General features: G+C 41.7%; 1 protein-coding gene across 3 annotated transcripts in view; it reads right to left on the reverse strand.

Annotated features, from left to right (window-relative positions):
- The window catches only part of AFAP1 (actin filament associated protein 1), a 118,217-nt gene extending 99,364 nt beyond the window's left edge, over positions 1 to 18,853 (reverse strand). For all 3 annotated transcript variants that reach the window (XM_051619084.1, XM_051619083.1, XM_051619085.1), the window contains exon 1: positions 18,806 to 18,853. The gene's annotated coding sequence lies outside the window, so the exon portion shown is untranslated. The remainder of the gene's footprint in view (positions 1 to 18,805) is intronic.
- Positions 18,854 to 21,765: the final 2,912 nt, after the last annotated feature.

Raw genomic sequence — 21,765 nt, forward strand, 5'->3', positions numbered from 1 at the left:
TAGTGGTGGGAGAAAAAAATTCTGTCTCCTGGGTCAGGCACTAGGATTATAGAAGGAAAGCTGCAGCTCCCTCTGAACTCCTCAGAGAAGAGTCCCTGTTCCCGTGGGGTATAATTTGTTTATGTGTAGGACTCAGTAGCTATCTGGAAGCAAGAATAAGGATGACTGTATTATGCAGTATACTCAGCTTCTTGAAGAACACATGATTTAGACATAGAAATTTTGGGCTGCACATATTGTAGCAAACACTTGAAGGCAAAAAATGGTATTTATTAAACACATATGCAAAATACTTGTGTGTATTATATGTGAATACACTTGGGCACTTTAAACTGCTGAAATTACCAGAGGCAATGTCACCAATAGCCTAAATGTTATAATGATTTTCAAACGAAAGCAATAGCTGCAGTAGGCTCACACTGAGCTTTCTCCTGCCTGGGGCAGTGCATACCTAGCAAGAACGTTATCCTGCATCTCGGTGGAAAGCATTAGCTGCTCTGATAACAATACAGCTCTGTGCTTTTAAAGACTACAAAGCAACCATGCAAAGAGTAGCAAAGTTCATTCTGAATATTTCTGTGAGAATTAAATAGCCCAGTAGCATTTCATGTTTTGCATTAGGGAGATTGTTTATTTTCCCTTCTGAAACCTGTTTAAAGGTCAATAAACACAACATCAGTAGAGGCTTTTTTTTCTTTAAACAAAAATAATGAACCAGTGGGCACCACACCTACACTTCACTTTTTATCCTTTTTACTTTGTGATTCTACCTGATAATTAAACAGAAGAGACTGGAACTGGATAAGCAAATGTTACAATGGAGGAATGCACTGCTATTCACATCTTTCATTTCAAGGATACTTGATTTATTATGTATTTTAACTCTCTTGGATATTGTTCTCCAGATGAAATTGAGTATCATATAGCTCCTTCTAAATTAATTTTTTCTAGAAGTATGGTTCAAACATATTACTTATCCCTTAGAGAGGCAGTAATAATAATAGGCAAGACATGCATATTCTTACACTGTGAGATTAATTTAATAGAACAATTTATTGGGAAAAAAAGCTGACATGCATTTTGATTTGTGCTGACGTGTAACAAACAAGAGAGGTCAGCATTTCTAAAGTACCTCCTGGCAAGAGTTTGGAAGCAGCATGGAAAATTCATGTAGAAAATAAACCAAACAACGAACCACAAGGAACTCATACCCCTCCCTTAAGGATGGAATATGGAAAGGTGGAAAGCTTTGGTTCTTCCATTATGTAGGAAAATGGAAACGTATATGAAATGACAGGAAGAAAACTCTTCTGAAGGCAGTCAGAATTCCACTGCAACAGGTTATGGACAATATTGTATTTCTAGTAGCTCATCTAAGGATGTCTGCTACGCAGTACAGATGTGTGCACAAGTGTTAATGCAAAAGACTACACAAATATATTCAAATATAAGGCTACCTTTCATAACACAGTTTAAGTAACTGTCATTCCTATCCCATAGCTCAAGCTAAGAAAATTTATCAGCTGGAAGAACTATCTAATTTTACTCAATGTTTCTTCAGGAAAATCCAACAGCTCCATCACAAACTCCCAAAAGTGGGGAAGCTTGCCTAAATTAAGAGGAAAAGAATTAGCTGCACTGTAAAGACCCAGGGAATATGTACTCGGGAATCTCAGTGCCAGAGATAAGACAGTGCAGCACAAGGGTAGACACAAGATTCAAGAGTCATTTCACACTCTGGCTTCTCTCAGCCACCCTTCACTGACCCAGGAGGAGACCCTGGAGTCGGTCTCTACACACACACACACGTATCTGCATATTGTTTAGGACATTGACAGTGGAATAGCAACAGAAGGGGATGGAGCGATGAGCACCAGCTAATCATCTAATAAGAAGCTGGGGACAATTCTCCTCAAATATTTTTGTGGTCAGCAAATGAGACTGCTTGAAGAAAAAAAAATAAATATGAAGCCCCCTTTTTGAAACTGAGAGCTCTGGATGTAGGCTTCTTGAACACCACACGGTTTTATGAAAAAATTAAACCTGCAATGCTTTACTAGATTACTAGGTCAAGGTTACTTCCTTCCCAGGGAGGAAGACTAATTTCAAATTAGTTTTAAGTAAAGAAATTCTGTTTATTAATATCCTCATGAGGTGAAGAGATATAAGCACCTATATACTACATGCTTGCAGGTACAATCCAGTTTCTTCCAAATCAAGATGGGTAGTGAAAGGGAGGCATCTCCAGAAGGTTGCACTTCTTGCACTTAAATTCTTAATCCTTGCCCAGCCCTTTAAATTTTGTTGCATCTACGGTCTTTATCTGTAAGAGATACCAGCAGTTCTCTGGATAGTAAGGTAAGGAGGGTTGTGTAAGTATGCACTACTGGTATAGAATCATAGAATCATAGAATCCTAGGGGTTGGAAGGGACCTCGAAAGATCATCTAGTCCAACCCCTCTGCCAGAGCAGGGTCACCTAGAGTACATCACACAGGAATGCGTCCAGGCGGGTTTTGAATGTCTCCAGTGAAGGAGAATCCACAATCTCTCTGGGCAGCCTGTTCCAGTGCTCTGTCACTCTCATAGTAAAAAAAAAAATTCTGATATTCACCTTAGGTATCATCTTCTATCACCATTTGTAGCAATTGGTGGTGTTTTGCTAGGGATCTGGATACAGCTTCGGGGAAAGCAGTGAAACATCTACCAAGGTTTGATGCCCTCATTTAGCTCTATCTTGCCTTTGTGGTTAATACAGAATGTTAACATAAACTCCAGCTGCTCAGCATATCATAAGCCCTTGTAAAGAACATTTAAATGCACGCCTGCCTAAATTAAACAGCAACCATGTGGTGGTCTACACTTGAGTGAACGTGATGTGTTTATGAACAGCTCTTTCTAATAAATGCTCCACCTCTCCAGCTCTTAATAATATTTAACTTTTCCCTTTCTTTCAACAACAATTATTTAGGTAAAACAATACAGCAATAATCACATTTCAAACAAGAATGAATCTTTCTGGGAGGTCATCTACAATAGGTAATACGAGCAAGTTGTAGCCAGATCGCAGTTATTCAGCCTGATGAAGAACTACATTATTTATAAAAATCGTTTAAACTATTTTTAAGTCTTTGAACTATTTTTAAGACTTGAACAGTAACAAAAAGTCAGACAAAGGCTGACACTAGTAAACACATGTCAACAGGAAAAGAAATACAGAGCACGGGTTATGTACACTGCCTGCCTGGTGGCTGAAGTTAATGCCCAGATGAAGGAGCTTCAGAAGGTGCTCTACATATTCTAAGTCTGCAGTTTTATTTGACCTTGTGACATGTTAACAGATACATTTAAGTCTCTGAATTTTCCCATTGGCTTCAATGCAAACACACACATGTGTAAAGAACTTTACTTGATTTCGTCTCATGGGCAAACCCCTATTTTTATAGGTGTGCATTTCCTACTGGAGTCATTTGAGTATTGTTGCATGTTAACAGTTTCCAGCCATCTCTATGTAAATCTCCTTGCTAAATTCTGTGGAAATTATTGCTCTACTAAACTACCTGAGATTAACACATTTATATCAAATACATATACTTTATTCAATATGTAATACAATATAGTATATAATAAAAACCAAAGCAACTAAAAGTTTAGTTAAAAAACCAGTCCTTAAGGAGATCAACTTGCAATACAATACTTTATTTATGGATTTCTGCTTAAGAAAGCCATATATCTTCATTATTTATATCTGTACTTCCTGTACAAATCTGAGGTATTCTTACTAAAAAAAATCACATTTAGGTAAAAAATTCAAGCCACGGGCTCTCCCTGGACTTCCTTTCAAAATCCCAAATGCATGATGTTATTTAGATGTAGGATTCATGTTTAAATGGGTTAGTAAATTATTGGTTAAACCCAGATGCTTCCCCTTCCCAGAAGTTATGGCCTCTAATGTTCACCTTTTCTAAAGATACAAGCAAAAAAATTTTCCCAAATTCCAGCTATAGTTTGCCACTTACCTCTAAGTGATGATTCCCAAGCCACTTTTTCAATTTTTCTGTCTTGAGAAAATGCTTTTCTGTGATTAACAGTACATTTCTTTCTTTTTCAATTTTAAACAGTGGTAATAAAACTAATTATTTTGGTCTATGTAAGATTAAGAACCTCAGTCACCCAAACACAAGACTTCTTAATTAGTGAGGCGCTGAGCACAGCAGTCTAAGTAAAAATCTCACAGTTGAATGAACTGACATGTGGTATATCTTAAATGAGATAAATTTGGCAAATTTCTCAAAAAGGAGAGAATATTATACAGCAATTCTCAGAAACATACAGCTAACAATTTTACATCATAAAACTAATTTTTCCAGTAATCTGTCTTGGTCATAATTCCTGCATTTCCAGTCTCTTTTCAAGGGTGTTTTCACTGAGTCCCTTGAGTCTTCAAAGCATTGAAGTAGCCATGCAAAGATGTAATGGCAGACTCTTTTATAAGCACTGAGCAACCTTTAATTTAGAGAACAAATAATCCACCTATCTATGCAAATCCAAAGAAAGATCACCTTGTTTTAAACCTCCTGAATAAATTTCTTTACTTCAGAAGAATTACTCATTTCCTATGGTTGAAAGTAGGGAGGCAGGACCATTTGAGCTGCAGAGGTGACATTCCTCTCACTAAATGCAAATGCTTACAATGCAGTCATCTGTATCTGAGCTGCTTGCCCTAGGCTGAATGCACAGTCAATGGAGAAATTGAGGCTTCCTAAAATAGACATCTAGATCAGATTAATTACAATCCTAGAGGCAGATTTCTGTCCCCTGATTGTAAAGGAAGTCTATGGGGAACAAGCTCAGCTATAGATCTGTTCTCCTGTGTGTGGCTTGAGTCTGGCAGGATGTATCCCACTCTAAGTGCCTATCAGCTTTCATGGGCATTTAATTTGAAAATATGATCCTATGTTTACTAAATGAAAGTGAAAAAGAGCCTTCTTATTACACTAGGCCTATTTAAATGTAATCAAAAAGTTGTTTGAATACAGACGCTATTTTCACATGCATATTTCATAGTGCTAAATAATAGCACTTGGCATTTTTATGCCATCTTTTACCTATGCTCAACCAGTTCTACTGAGAATAGAGTTAAGAGAAATATCTCCACTTACATCTTCTGAAGTACACAGTAACTGGCACCACTGGGAGCCACTGCTGAGCTCACGGAGTGTCCCTGGTCTCAGACTCACTCAGCATGCACATGAGGCTGCTGTAACAAACACCAGGGACAGACAGGACTTGTGAACATATGATGACACTTAGCTTGATATTCCCATTTTTCCAATACAGATGGTCCAAGTGAGTGCCTTGGAAGTACCAATAGTTTAGTCCTAATTTAGAAGTGAATAGATTAAACGAAACTGTTTCTCCTAAATTGGAAAAAAAACATTTCCAAATGCTAATCTTCAAGATTAGCGAATGTAACGTTACTTCATAAAAATGCATTTTCATGTCACTCTAACTTTGGCTTACATCTCTCATCAGAGCCTCATTACAGGGCATTCTCTCCCAGACTCAAAAATCTGGTGTGAAAAGCATAACAGATCTGACATACAAATGAAAGATTTCATCCCACTGTCTGAAGACAAGGAAGGAGGGAAAGAAAGCAGTTCTGGCTCATAGCAGCCTCCCAAGTATCAAGAACACCCAATGTGACAGGCCACCACAAACATAACCAAAACCACTTCAATAAATGGCACAGCTATTTCCTCAATTCCCACGGATCAGCAGGGTAAGGGTTTGCACTGCACTCACTACCCTTGTTTTTCCTAGCCTACCAACACAAATTCAGCTGTGTTGATTTAACTTCAGCTCCTAAGTAATAGTTATTTATCCCATGAAAACTTTTCTGTATCCCATTACTACTCCAGTACACCTGGTGTAGATAAGCATAGACACATTTATTTCATAACTCTCGTTAGTATTTGAAATCATTCTCCTCTGCAAGCAATATCCAAGTTGGTTGCCCTCTGCTTCACTTTGCCTTTGGTTGCACACGTTGAACTGTGTTCTGCCATTGAAGGATAGTGATTTAAAAGAATCTGAAATTAAATCCCCTACAGAATTTCTACCCATGGTCTTCTGATAACAGACCCAAACAGATTTCCATTGGCAAGACTCTGTATGGTTGGGACTGAAAATTGGCATGCTTTAGCACCTTGGTCGCATTTCTTACAAAGGGAGACTTTCTCACCATTTTTCTCCTAAACCAATGTGTTAGGATATTGACTCTATCATAATCTCCTCTCACATGAAAGTTCACAACAGTTGCAGGTACTCCATCAAATACACAGTAAGGCAAGGAAAAAATAAAAAGGATGGCAGAAAATTATAGAGAGGACAGGGTCCCATTCAGTCATGAATGCATGCAGAGTGCAAAAAATCTCCAGAATGGGGAGGATTCTGCTTAAGAACAAGTATAAACATAAATAATAATTTATATGGTTATTTTGGGGTAGGATATTTGCAAGTGCAGTGATTTCACAATGGAGACAAATACATTTAATGTTGTCCAGCAGAAATATTGTCATCACTGGACAATGAAGTTAGCTTGAACTCAGCCTACACTGGAACGTGCCCTGCATGACTAGATGCTGATACATGACTGTTTGGAAATGTGTTTGGAAAAGCAGTTACCACTCATAAGCAATATACCATTTTAAGTTTTCCCTTCAGAAGTTAGTATTTTAATCTGGAAACTGACAGCAATCTGACCTAACAACTATGTTAGTGAAAATCCTACAACGATACAGCAAAAGAGTGGTGACGCATCATTTATCACTTACCTTACAGAATACACAGTTCTTCCCTTGAAGGGTTCTGAAAATGGGTGCATATATGAAGCAAGTAGAAAAAAAAACAACTTCTGGGAAGATCAAGAAGCTAGGACAATTAAAAACTATCCAAAACTATCCCTTTGCAAGTCTTAATATACACAGTTGTTTATCTAGCTTAATAATGCCATTTCTTAGCCCTGACACTTGCAACAGCTGTGATACAGCACCGATCCTTAAATTAAAGGACACACAACTTTATGCTGATGAAGCTTTTAATCATCCAGGACACACAGTCTACCAACATCAAAACTTTAATTCAGTGGCATAATTCCATGGTGCCATCAGATGAAGAAAGGAAAACAACAGTATCCTCAGAAGCCGAGATTCTAGTAATCTTCGCTACTAGTTGCAACTGAGCAGACAAACTGAATGGAAAACAAGCTAATGGCAGCAGATTGAAACTTCTCACTCAAAGGGCTCTCGGCTGGTGTTAAGTGATTTCCCAGCAGTCTTATTATTAGGGTCCCAAGACCTTGATCTTTCTCTTACTAGTCAATGACAAAAATTATCTTGCCTACAGGCAGAGTCACTGTACGCATGGATGCTATTTCTTAAGCACAGGAAGAAAGAGGCAGATCTCTAAATCCAAATTAAAAATTGAATAAAATTATTAAATGTTGTATTTGGTTTACTACAGTATAAATAATCACTTAAAATTCCACAGGAAAATGTACTGTACATGAGAAATCAGCAACCACTGAACAGTATTTTTCCAGGTGGCTTTTATCATTCTGTTCTTAACAGTCTGAAATGCTATTTTCCTCTTCTGCTTTGGACAACTTCCACTGGTGAATGTGGAGTATCTGTTTCCTCCTTACAAAATAGTCTCATTGGGAAGAAATTATCACTTTAATAAATGAAACCATGACAAAAGGAATTTAACATTTTCCTAGATAGGCTTACCTCAGGAAATGTCCAATAATTACATTTCAGAGAATTATGCCATTAATAACGATTTCTCCAATCCAAGGAAAAACCTTCTTGCCATGCCCTTTGTCTGCTTTCATGTCGTTACACCTTGACAGACTCCATTATCACATGGGTACAATTGCCAAATATTATTTTTTGCCTTTCTGAACTATGAAGAAATGCTCTTCATTACTGACTGTAGCAAAACAACCCTGAAGTGCTAAGGTGCACACAGAGCCTTGTTCTGTCCCACTCCTCCCAGAGCAAATTAAAACCTTCAAGAATTATGCATGTACATTTAGCTGCTTCATTCCACTGGGTACAGCTGACCTGAACAGGGGAAGGATTTATTTTGGCAGACTACTGCAATGAAGTGAACTGATCCAGGATGGTCATGACCTGCTACAGCTGACCCTAGTGAATACAATCAAAGAAAAGTGCACATATGTGTGGAGAGTCGCAGCATGTCTCATGTCGGTGAGGTAATTTGCACAGCTCTTCTCCTCTGGCTCACTGGGAAGAGAGCACAGTCTGTAATTTTAATAGCAAATAGGATAGCACTATGTGATACTGCTCACGTAAGGAGTACAGGGCTGTAAAACATCAGGTGAGATGTTTGCTCCATAGACCACTTAACAGAAGTGGAAGGTGAGCAAACCCCACAGAATCACACTTAGATTTAAGCCCCTGCATAATCACAGAATCACAGAATATTAGGGGTTGGAAGGGACCTCCAAAGATCATCAAGTCCAACCCCCTGCCAGAGCAGGACCAAAAAACACTAGGGCAGATCCCTCAGAAAGGCATCCACACAGGTCTTGAAAGTCTCCAGAGAAGAATACTCCACAGCCTCTCTGGGGAGCCTGTTCCAGTGCTCTGTAACCCTCACAGTGAAGAAGTTTGTCCTCATGTTGAGGTGGAACTTCCTGTGCTCGAGTTTGAATCCCCATTGCCCCTTGTCCTATCAGAGGGCACAAGTGAAAAGAGGTTGTCCCTGCCTTCTTGATGCCCAGCACTCATGTATTTATAAAGAATAATTAGATACTCCCTCCATCTTACCCTGTAAACTGCAGTTCAAAAGTGGTGCCACAAACGGTCTCATGGATACAACACCTAGCGTTTTTCCAAAAGTAAGTCTCCCAGGTAAAGTAGATAAATGCTTGTTTATCCCAGAGTTTAGGAGTGTTACAAAACATTTGAGTTGCAGGAGTTCAGACGAAAGCTTATAAAACAAGGGTGACTATAGCAAGAAAAGGGAAAAGATGCTATACATGCTTCTCTCACTTCTATGTACTTCATTGAAGTGTAGCTGGATTATGGTGTTGTACTGAAATCTCAGGAGTGCTGAGGCTGTAGAAGGGGTAATGAGAGACGACCAGTGAACAAAAATCCTTACAACTTATTACGCATTTGTTTCAAGTATTTAGGAAGCCAGAGTCAGTTCACTCCTTCCCTCTGCACCCTGAACATCTGCCATTTCCAGTTTCTACTCCCCATCCCATGAGGATATTAATATGAGTGATTAACATGTAAAGAGCTGCTCTAGGGTACCAAGTGCTCTGTAAGTCACTGATGACAACCTACTAGAAAGGTACACATTTCTTTGGCTACATATATAGCTTAAGCAAGGGAACATAACTGCTGTGTTTCTCTGGGCGACTTTGGTCCTGGCTCATCCAGGTGTCTGGACCATCCAGGTGATGCCTCCTGGCCAAGAACAGCTCCACAGTCACACCTAGAAAAGCTGTGTACCTCCATTTAATCAATCTTTACCTTCAGATATTTATATTTAGATCTTCCTCCAGGTTGTCCAGATCCTGACTCACAGAGGAAAGCGCTTAGACCTCAGTGGGAAGCAGCCCTTCCCTACAGTGATGTATAGGGAAAGAACTGGACTCTTTCATAAATAGTGCTTCCAAGTCACCTCCTGAAGGGAAAGAAGAACTTAACTAGTGTAAATGTAAAGACTGAGACTACTTAAAGCACACTCAAAGCAAGCTAAGGTTTGACCCCTATCTGGCAGAGTGTATTATTTATTTTCTTTTATTTGGGTGTTTTTCTTTAAAGCTGGCAGAATGACAATCCCAGAACAGCTGTTTTTTTGTAAGGGCTGGTATGTCAGGAAACCTAGCCCAAATGACCCCAAGTCTCAAAGACTGATTTCACCCTTTGCTCTCACAAAGTACAATAAACTTCAGGGCAATCTGAGTTTGCACTTAGATATTTGAGCCCATAGATGTGCTCAGCATAAACCAGAAAGGAATCCCCAAATGCAAGGACAGCAAGAGCTACGCCTATAATGTTTAAAAAGATATTACTGTGGTAGGAAAAAGAAGTTGAAGAAGTTGAAAAATCCTCAAATATCATACCTTTTCAAGACAGCTTTTGTTTTCCCTGTGATTTCATCAATATTTTAGTTGTTTCTTTGAGGAAGATAGTCATATGGGCTTTCTACTTTTGCCTGTAATTGTCCTTAGGTTGTACACAGAGCTACTGTTTACAGGGAAGCCTTCAGTATAGCTTGTTTTTAACAATGAAATTACTTTTAAAGTTACACAGTTGGACTATAAGCAAGAGGACAGAAAAAATGAGAGTTCTGAAAAGATGAGGTCAAAGGGGTGACAGCTCTCAGCAAGATCTTCCACATATGCAAAATGAAGACTTGGAAGTTTGCAAACAATAATAAAAAAAGAAAATCCAAAGGGACACAACAAAGGGATTTGGAGTCTTGAAAGGCTGTGAGGCTCAGTCACTGCAGAAAGACGGACAGACAGGAACAGCAGTCACCAAGAGCCTAATTGGGACTTCAGTCAGGTTAAAATTAAGTGTTGCAGCTTTTTGGCTTAGAGGATACAGTTTGACGCAGATCAGCTCAGGGAGCAGGCTCAGGACCTCACTGTCACAAGGTAGAAAGTGTTTTGGTGGCTCCAGGCAGTGGAGGTGGGTGGGAGGGCTCCTTTTGGGGTCAGACAGATTGATGTGGGTGGGCACACTTGCACACCTCCAGATCTGGCTCCTGGCTGCAGGGGCTCCTCTTCTGAAGAGCAGTGTAAACACACACACAACCCAAAGCACTAATCTCACCAATACCAAAGCAGATTATTCACTTATTTAAAGCTGAGTGCTTGCAGAAACACTTCTCTGAGCTCTAGGGAAAGAAGCGGAGAGATCAAGAAGCTGCAAAAAAAGTGAACCAAGGACAGCAGAGAGTCCCAGAGAAGACAGAAAGTTCACAAACCACAGGAACAGACAAACTTTCCCAGAGAGGGAACAGCTCTTACTTTCCCCAGAGGACACTTGTTTTGTTTATCTGAGGTTTTTCATGTATGTTTTCAGCTGCCTGCATGTTTGGGGCTTGTTTTCATTAATCTCTGAAGTGAGAGACTTTTAGGAGGTTTGTTTGTTTGTTTGGGGGGTTTTGGGTTGTTTTTTTTAAGGCCTCAAATTGTTTTTTTTCTTTTGAAATTAAACCTTAGTTGCTAAATATCCCTTTTTTCAGCAGAACTAACTAATTGTGGAAATAGTACTGCTTTTGTAACCAGGTGGGGTCCCACCCATCTGCACTCAGCATTATTCACGCTGGTCGTCATCAAGAATTTTCCCCAAGACTCTTCAGGGTGGATTTCATTCCTGTAAAGCTCAAAACAAAATGCTATGGCCTGACCTAGCCTCTATCTCCTTTCAGCTCTCCTTGTTCTTCTTGCGGGACCCACCATGCACCCATCATCCCCTGTCCAAGGAGACTCGTGGCTTTTCATGGTCCTAATGGCAAACACATGGTGCAGACGAAGGGATCAGACAAGAAGAGCACTGTGTCTTCAGAAGAAGTTCCTCAGATTGAATATTTCCCCCCTCAAGAAGCAGATCTTTTCATTTTCCAAAGGTTATATTTGATAATCCTGTATGTTAACAAAGCGGCAATCAGTTAGCTCCTAACATTTTCAGCTATTGCTTTGTCTCTATCTCCTATGGCCAGCAACAACACCCAGTAAGTATTTCACTCTATTCCCTGGCTTACAAGAATGAATCCCATTCTCCACAAGGGCAATTTCTTCCTGTTTGATCTAGGCTAAGTGCCAGCAGCAGCACAACAGCATCAAAGAGTGACCCTTCTGCAGCTCAGCTCCTGGCCACCACCGTGCTGGTGACACTCAGCAGCCCTACTTCTCCTTATCTAATGACTGTGCCTTTTACATTATCTATCTTATTTTCAATTCCTGCCACTTTATCATTTCCTCACTGTGGCCCACCCTGCTTGCAGGGCTGAAAGGATGTCTTTTTGTTCAGCCTACAACAGCAGCAGACAGGCAGCTGGTTTGATGTGTTGATGAAGCAGGAGCCCCCAAACGATGACACAAGACTCATCTCCCAGGGCCGATTCCTGCTGGCAGCTTCCTCTCTTCTCATCCTCCTGCTGAAACAAAATCACTTATTGCTTTGGCCTTTTAAAACCCCTCTACCAAGTGGTGATGCAACTGCAGTGCCTGGCTGCTGGAGCTCATGGTCCAGATTTCAAGCCTCAACTGGCCCCATCTCCCACTTGGACAGAGGTGCTGGGCTGGAACCCAGAGGCTGATGCTGGCTCAAGAGTGAGGATGGGCACTTCGGGCATGCAGCACTGACAGCACCATCTGAAACCACTGAGGGACATCTGTCCATCAGACATCCCCTCGGCTGCCAAAATCCTCAGGAATAGCCCCTGCACTTCAAGACAGATGACGTGCAGCATCATTTTCAGCAGGCTCACTTCCACTGGGGGTTGCAGGTCTCTGGGGCAGGGGCTGGGAGCTGAAGCACTGCTCTACATAGTGCCAGTTCAGCAGCTGGGGCCATAAAACCTGTCAAACTGATACAGCACACACAGAGGAAAACCACAGAAGTCATTCTTTCCATAGCCAGCTAGCCAATTCTTGTGAATTTTTTTCCTGACAAAGATAACCATTTCGCTAAACTTATTTCACATTTTATAAGCATTTTCCCTGCACCTGCTATTGCATGTTTAGAATCAGAATTGTTTGGGTTGGAAGGGCCCTTAAAGAGCGACATCTACATATATGGCCGTATATGTTATATATATACACAAACACATGCCCATGAAGGAAGTTTTAATTACACACCAGCAATTCTCCCTGTCCCCATTGCTTCTTGCCCTCTACCTGCTTGCTAGGACTTTGCCTGCAAAGGAGCAAGACATGAAGTGAGAACCTATCACTGTACTGAGCCCTGGAAAGGAAGACAAGTAAGTTGAACTTACTGCAGCTGGCAAGAAAAGGATAGCAAAGGAATTTGAAAAACAGTGAATTTGATGTAACTGGAAAAATAAATAAATAAATAAATAATCTAAGAGCACAAAATGTTTTAGATTGCAATAAAACTCCAAAACCAGGTCAAGCTCACTAGCAAAAATCCATCAATCAAACACAAAGTAAACACAACACTTACAGGGTGTTAAAAATGTTTTGCATGCTTAAAAGTGGGATATTGCAGCTGATGGGTTGACCTTGGCTGCTACATTATAAACTTGCCTCCAAAAGAGCCCTAGAACAGCCTGCGAAAGCACCCACGTTCCCACAAAACAGCAAGCTGCTGAGATAGCTGCGTTATCTCATATAAGAATCAGAAATCTGAAAACACTTCTTTATTCCTTATCATTTACGTGTGCAGAAGACACATTAATGTAACTGCATCAACTCAGTAAAAATAACACTGAGGTGTAGAATGAGACTGGAGAGCATTGACTGTGAAAGGCTGAAGCTCCAATAGCTTGTGAGTGAACTGCCAATGCCATTGAGATGTAGTGGAAGTCTCTTCCAACTGCTTTACAATCATCGTATTTTATTAGTCAGCCCAAGAGCACACAGTAAAAACTGAAATCTGGCTACAAAGCTGCCACATATGGGAAAAACTCTCTCCTGGTTGCTTCATTTTAAACAAAACCTACAGTAGCTCCCATTGTTTGTTTGTTTTTCCCCCCCAGACAAGACAGCATGTGGCTTATGAGCCACACTGATAGATGCGATAAAGCCCCTGCCAGGTCTGATTGATGACAGCACTAGGAAATGCTGTGAAGGTCACACTCTAATTCCCTCTTTGCAGCTGCTCCTTCTAAGAAATGGTACAGCGAAATAAAATCTGGATCCGCTAATTACTAATAACAGGGAAATTCCCTCCTTACCTTGCCTTTTCTCCTCTTCCAGTTTGGAACAACAGGAAAGCCATAAGCATGTGTAGACAATGAGAACCCAGGTAAGTTTTAAAGAGATACTTAAACGGGAAAGAAGAAAAATAAATAAATAAATAAATCCACCCACAGCAAATGGCCAAATATTGAACTTGTGCAGATCTGAAGACAGTCCATAGTAGTTTAGCATGAAAGCAGTATTTTAAAGAGCTTTTACTATTTACTTCTCTGCAAAACTGAGATAACTTGCCACTACATATTCTCTGTGAAGGAGCGTTACCTCTGATAATGTGAGTACATGAATTAATCTCCTTTCCCAAAGTCTATTCATTCTAAATAAACAAGCAAACAGGCTCATTAAAAGTGACTACCAGCTCAGGATAAATTCAGCAAGCCAGAACATGAGCCAGTCAAATAGGACACAAAAATTTTGTTTTCCATGAATGTTTAGATGTGATTAGGACAGTGATAAGAGACTTAGGGGAATTCACAAACATGATCTAATGACAGTTCCTTAATGAATAATATATATTTGGTGCAACTCACAGCAATTACCTCACAAAAGTGCTGTATATCTTGGGGGTAAAATGTTGTTATCTATGAGAAATCAGCTACATTACAGATTAAATTTGAAGCCACTTGTGTACTCTTTTCTGGTACTTATTACTAATGGATGTAATTTTTTTTATTCAGTATTTTGTACATATAACTATTTTGGCACAATAATTACAAACATCTGTCCTAGAGGAAGACAGCCTTTATCACTCGGCTCAAAAATACACGATGGCAGAGAGATGCTGGCTGCAGAAGTCCCCCAGATAGTCAAGAAATCCCACCACTATGTCACTATGAAAGGAATAATGTAGTGACTTTTAAAAAATGTTTACTTCTTTTTCAGTTTAGGAAAGAGATTTAAAGGACACAGCCCTATACAACTTTGCTTGTTTAACGGACAAACACACACCATATACTTTTAAGATACCACCATGTATAAGGAGCAGCATCTACACAAAATCAAACTTATTTAAAAAGTCCTCACAGGAGTTTCCTTCCTGGATTTCTTGATGGACACCGGTAAAATATACCATAGATACTGATTCATACTTTTCATGGCCTACTGCATTCTCCCAGGGCTATTCTAAAAGAGGTGATCACCATCAGCTCATTTGGTGTGTGAAGGTGCTCAGCACTTTGAGCTGCCAAACCTTACTATACACCATATGTATTGACTGACTTTCTGTTAAGGTGGCAGAGGGGTAAAAAACTCTATTTTTCTGCCATTTAGAATTTCATTTCTTACCATATATCTGGAAAATAGGGCATATGTCCCAAAAGTTTCATTTGTTATCTGCAATAGGATATCACCCTTTCCACAAACGCCAATTATGTTTCTGCAATACTATTCATTAGCATTACTGGCATCAGAAAGTTTTTCATGGCCTGGAGAGTAACGAGTTAACTTTTAATCAGAAAGTAAGAGCATTTTAATCTATACATAGTATTTTACAGTGTTGTTGCATATGCAATACAAACCCAAACCTCACCTGCACGTAGCTGGGGAGGTGCAGCCCGAGAGCCGCGCTGGTCTAACCCCTGCACACCACACCCAGCGTCACCCCCTGCCAATGGGGCTGCGTGTCTTCCTACCTGCTCAGCGTGTTGACAGACTATTCTTGGTATTGCTTCCTACAGACACTCCCCAAAAAGACACCTGGCATGCTACTAAAAACTTACATTTGCCCTACGGCCAGCTTAGGATGCTTCACAGTAGAAATGCTAACTCCTAAATTTTCATAGATAACCATAATAGATGTACAACAGGAGTACATTCAAGAGTTAGCTTTTTCAGTCCTGGTTCAGAGCTCACAGCAACCCTGTAGTACTTGGTTGACTTCCATTTTTCTATTATTTTTGCTGGGTTTGACTATTAACAGTTGAACTGGGAGTCTAAGAACATATTATATTAAATTATATTAACCTGGAATAGTATCTACTGAGTGTGTAACACACTAAACTGCCCAGCCCAGACAGACAGTTCCCATGCCAGATGAAACATTGTGTTTGTCAATAAACTGATGAATCAGAGGAAATTCAGGGTCATACCAGTAGCTGGAGTCATTCACATATAAAACAAGTTGAATTGCATAACTGAAAAGGATGCAGACATGTTTTCAAAAGTTGACACAGTAGGTTTTGCTGTGTCTTAAACCTGTAACAACATAGAATGAACTAAACTGTATGGGAGCTTGGAAGCGTAAATCCTTGTACCCCACCCTCCCACTTCAGCAGGAGATCTCTTGCAAATGAATATGAAGTGCATCCGTTGCTCCTCCTCACAAAACAAAGAGCACAGCTCTGAACAATGCAGTTAACCAGGCGGGCTCCTGGATACCACACTCCTATTGACTGACAAAGCAGATATGAAACTTTTCAAAATGGATGGAAATTCAATTGGTCGACTCCAGATTGCATGAACCAGCCCTGAGCCACTGGCTCTTTGTCCCGGAGCAATGTCTCAAGGACATCTGCTGTGAGCAGCAGGGCAAGACAATTCTTGATATGACCTTACAGCAGGTTCTTTTTGCACCACTGAAAGGAATAGCACAATTAGTCATATGTGTACGAAATACAGCCTGCTCTCTTTTCAATATTATTTTTTGTTTTATGTGTCTGACAGTATCCCTTTAATTTTGAGAGCTTCAGATGAAAATTAAAAACCTCTCCAATGAGCTTGTAAGCTTTTAAAATAGTGAGTGGCTGAACTATTGAAGTGTCTTTGCATTTTTACCCCTCCTTGTTTCCACTGCTTTAAGAAACACTGCAATTTCAACCCCAGAGATCTTCTAAATCCCTTCATCTAAAAATCTATCTGAGACCCAGAAACACCACCAAACACTGAATTTTGCTGACATATTTCCTGGGAAACACCAAACAGTGGCACATATCACCAAAGGCAGTGAATATCTGCTCATTGTTCTGTAAGCAGGCTTGTCACTGCAACCACTGGGTATCCAGACACACAAAGAAAACTGTAGATCCTTCTTTTCAGAAGCCGTTAAAAATTCTTCACAAACCCATCTGATGCCCTATAACCACAGAAAAACAGGACTGCCATCCCTCTGGCTCTAATGCAGGATTCGCTCCTCTTCCACTCTAGCACCAAAAGGAAAAAGGAATTGTTGGAAACAGAGAAAGTAATTATGCAGCTCTTCCCATAGAAGCTACCAGGAAGCATAAGGGATGAGTGAAGGGCACCAAGTGCCCATATAGGAGAGTGCTGATGGATTGATCCATCTGGCTGCCAAGCTGTTCCCTTGTCCCCCTGCACGGACACCTTCCCAGAAAAGAAGGGAAAAAGAACTTCATAATGCTGCTACTTTCATTAAAGAAAAAATGGCCATGTAACACCAGGAGCAAACAGCGACAGAACACCTGCAAGGGTGAGACACTAGTTATGGAAAATACCTCAGAGAGCCAAACCAAGCCATGCTGTGACATTCTTTTTCCCCATGGAATAAAACAAAGAACTGCACAAAAAAGAGCAGAATCCATTGGCTTAGGAAGCCCAGGACTGCAGTACAATATATAATTAGCTCTCTCTGGCTTTGAGATGTACTATTGTCTAGTCAAATCACAGCCAAAAAGATCAGTCATTGCAAAGGTATGATAAATAAAACAAGCAGAGACACACCAAGTGTTTGCATCAAACTGATCATATAGGATCCAGAGGGGAGATTAGCTAAATACTTCTCTATTCCTGACATCTGTCTTGTCTTGCCTCTCAGAAGTGTGCATTCATTCATCTGCGCTGCCTTTCTGGGCAGGTGAATGCCTCGGTTTCTGAGGGATGCCTGCCTCAATCCATTCTCCGCCTCCAACTCAAGAGCTTGTAGTTTATAAAGCACCGACTGCTTCTGGCTGTTTATCTGGCTCTTTCACAGCCTGTTATTTTCTTACCAGCTAAATCTTTGGCAAGTTTGCTCTATTCCCCCTCACAAGACACATAACGCGTGTAGAACCAACAAAGTTAAAACTGACTTTCCAAAAAAACCCTCAGTGGAAGAAATCAAAATACGTCGCTGTGAACTGAACCCTCGCCTACCAATCGCAGGCTGCTTTTTCGTGCTAACCCCTGTGTTCAACAGGAAATAAAAAGGAGGGAGTCGGACGGGGAAGCCAACGGGACAGATCTAGAAGGATGGCTCTTTTCGCTTTTGCCCTTACTGACTCCAGGACTGTAACATGATGCAATCCCTTCGCTATGATGAAACGAGTTCAAATGGCAAAGCCTGAAGCGAGACCACCTCCTCCCGCCCTAAAAGACAGCAAATAATGAAACTCTCAGCTGTGCAAAGCAGCAGCCCGAGCTCCCCCGGCTGCCGGGCCGGTGCCTTTCCCTGGGAAGGGACGCGAGTTTCGGGATCTAAGACGGTTTCATCTCGGAGGATCTCAGCCGGATTTCTGATCTTTCAAAGTGCGGGCACGGGCCGCACCGTCCAGCGCTGCCGGAGCCGCGGGGAGCCGAGCGAGGAGGGAGGGCAGCGGCCGGAGGTGCCGCCGCCTGATGCTCGGGCTTCCCCGCAGCTTCTCCCGGCCAGGAAAAGGAGTGCGACTTTTTGTTAGGCTTTTCTTTTTCCAGTAAACCCACAGCTTTGAACTGCTAGCACGGGGCTGCCCAGAGCAGCAGCTGAGCTTCAGCAGAAAAACCCCTTTTCCGAATCCAACCCTTCCCCTCCCTCTTTCTTCCTCCTCTTTTCCCTCCCCGCCCGCGGAGCTCAGGAGAGAGATGCTGCCTGGAGCAAGAGGGAAACGAGAGAGATCCGTCCTACCTTTCCGGCCGTCTTGCCGCGGCTGCCGGCACAAAGCTGACTCTGCGCACCAGCGCGGGCGGGCGCACCAGGGGCCGCGCAGCGCAGCCAGCTCCGCGCCGCGCCGCGGAGAGGCGGGGAGAGGCGGGACGGGGCGGGGGGCAGGCGGGGGCAGGCGCCGGCCCGGCCGCTCCCACCGCCCCCGAGAGGCGCAGCCCCCGCCCCACGGGGAGGGGACGGGGGCGAGGCGAGCGGAACAAAGGCGGGGGGGGGGGGCGCGGCCCCACGGCACCCCCGGGGGGGATCGGGGGTGCGGCAGCCCCCAGATATAAGGCAGGAAGGAGGGCAGGTGTGCGCGGCGTCCCCCGGGCAGGGGGCGTTCGGGGGGCGCAGCTTCCCCATGGAGAGAGGGTGAGCCCCAGGCCCCCCCCCGCGAGGCAGCTGCTGGCAGCTCGAACACGGGCTTCCTACCCCTGAGTAAAGCACCCACGGTGGATGGCGGCTTTTTCCCCGGGAAAATGCTGAAATATTGCGATGTCATAACTGGAGCTCTAGGGCAGTCCATCCCCTTCCCAGTGATGCCCAGGAGAGGCTGTCACTCTGGCATTCAGCTGTGGGGGAACAACACAAAGCGAGGAACTGGAGCATACTGAGCATGTTCGTATTCAGCTCAAGTCCCAATTTAAGCCCTTTGGTTAAAATGGTGTAAAATCACGCACAGACCCAACAATGATTTAAAATGGGGTTTTGTTGTCTTAGTTTGGCTCAATACACGCCAGATTTAAATCAAGAGTGTACAGCTGGAGTGTTCTTGTTGAATAAAGTTTGTACTGATTAGAAGTGCCCTCTGAGAGCTTAAAGCAGGCTTCAGTTTCTAGCAAAACTGCAGGCTGAACCAGTGCAAACTTGCATAAGGAAAAGGTGGGTAAAACATGTTCCAACTTTGACAAGTTAATGTATTTATTTTCTTCTGTGTCCATAAAGAAATTGGAAAACTGAGATCAGAGGAGTGTCAATAAAGGAAAAACATTGGTTACAGCAACAATATTTCTTCATCTTTAGTCGAGCTGCGTGTTAAATCATCTTTTTTTTTTTTTACTTCAACTATAACAGTTGGATGCACAAATGTGCTCTTGTGAAAATTATTTGTGTAGCATTCTACATGCAAATTCATCATTCTGTACAAGCTTGTACCTTAAGTTGTACATATTAGAGTATACAACTCATAAAGCATCTTCAATTTTGGTGAATAAGATTTAGTTGATCTGGCCAAGTTTAATGTGGTCTTCTGTCCTCTTTCATCATCCTCAGTTATTCCAATAGGGTGATTGATACTCAAAGTAACAGGTTAAACCAGGAAAAACTCTACCTGTTCTGCATTTACACTGTGTGGCCAGCTAGAGTATCCATGAGATCTCTGCAGACTAAACCACAAGTGCTGCATTCACAGCCCAACCATGTCAGGACAAATTTTTTAGCCTAAAATCTCACTTTCAGCTGTTCTCTTTCGTGTATGCCTTTGGGTATGGACAGGGAAGGACTTGTCTCCTAGATGAGCTCTTCTGACAGCAGTAGCCTGCTCCTACCTGCCTTTTTTCATTCTGCTTGCTTAGAACTGGCAGGAGTGGGGTTTGGAGAAGTTATAAATACTGATTTTTCTGGCAATACTAAAGGGCTTAGTCTGCCTTAAAAAATTAAACCATAGCTCCTTTTCTCCACAGTTTAATTGCTTTCAGCTACTGCTGTCTTTGAGCTACTTGATTTGTATCATGACCTGTAAAACATGATCACTACAGGGAATGATCCAAAAGTTTGCTGTAAAAGCACAGCTCTTGGCTGCTCCAGCACATGCAGTGTAATCTGGGCATAGCACCACTGATTTCTATGCTTGCAATGAGCACTTCAAGGATTTGGTGACTTTACTGCATCTGGTTTGATAAATTTTAATGCCCACATTACATTAAGTACCACTTCAGTGCATAGCCTATGTCTGCCCTGAAACATTGCACGGCTCCTCTGCAGTCTACAAACAGGGTGCTTGGTTCTGCAGCACTGCAGAGTATTTCTTCTACAGAAATGTTCTGAAGATGTCAGGAAGCTGATCAGCAAAGAAACAAAGATGAGAAAGTGATATCACAAGACAGGCAAGAAAATAAGCACTTTACGCCCTATGCCAGATGAGAAAGTGAGATAACAAGAGGTTTGTCCTTTCATAGAATCATAGAATCATAGAATCATAGAATCCTAGGGGTTGGAAGGGACCTCGAAAGATCATCTAGTCCAACCCCCCTGCCAGAGCAGGGTCACCTAGAGTACATCACACAGGAAGGCGTCCAGGCGGGTTTTGAATGTCTCCAGCGAAGGAGACTCCACAACCTCTCTGGGCAGCCTGTTCCAGTGCTCTGTCACTCTTACAGTAAAAAAATTTTTCCTGATATTCATCTTAAACCTCCTACATATTCATCTTAAACCTCCTACAACCTGTCCTTTGGCTGTTGGAATGATTGCTAAGGACTCTTTGTCTTCTGGTGGTAACTCCAAAGGGACCAAAGAACAGGCCACCCATCACAGAGACAAACATCAGACAGCTCAAAACAGTTCTCTCTGAAGACAGAGAAAAAGCTCTAAAACTCTCTAAAGCTGAAGGAGTCAAAGCAACTTTTCTTCAATTCAAATTCTTAGTTTTCACAAAGCTGCATTTTGAAATGGCATCCTCTCTCCCCCCAATTCTGAGTTTGGCTATATACGTTCTGTAAGCTACTGCAGTTGCAAACTAAACCTTAGTGATGCAGTGAATTTTTTTCTCGTGAGTCTTAATGACACTATTTAAATACAAAATATATTTTACAGAATTAAAAGGAACAGCTTATAACTCACCTCAAATGCAGTTTGATCAAAATAAATCAATTGATTACTAAGGAGTTTCTTGCATGGAAATTGAAGTCACATCATTAATAGCAGAGCTGTGGTTCACAGTAAGT

Source organism: Apus apus, chromosome 4 (assembly GCF_020740795.1).
Source record: "Apus apus isolate bApuApu2 chromosome 4, bApuApu2.pri.cur, whole genome shotgun sequence".
In the NCBI taxonomy this organism is placed as follows: domain Eukaryota; kingdom Metazoa; phylum Chordata; class Aves; order Apodiformes; family Apodidae; genus Apus; species Apus apus.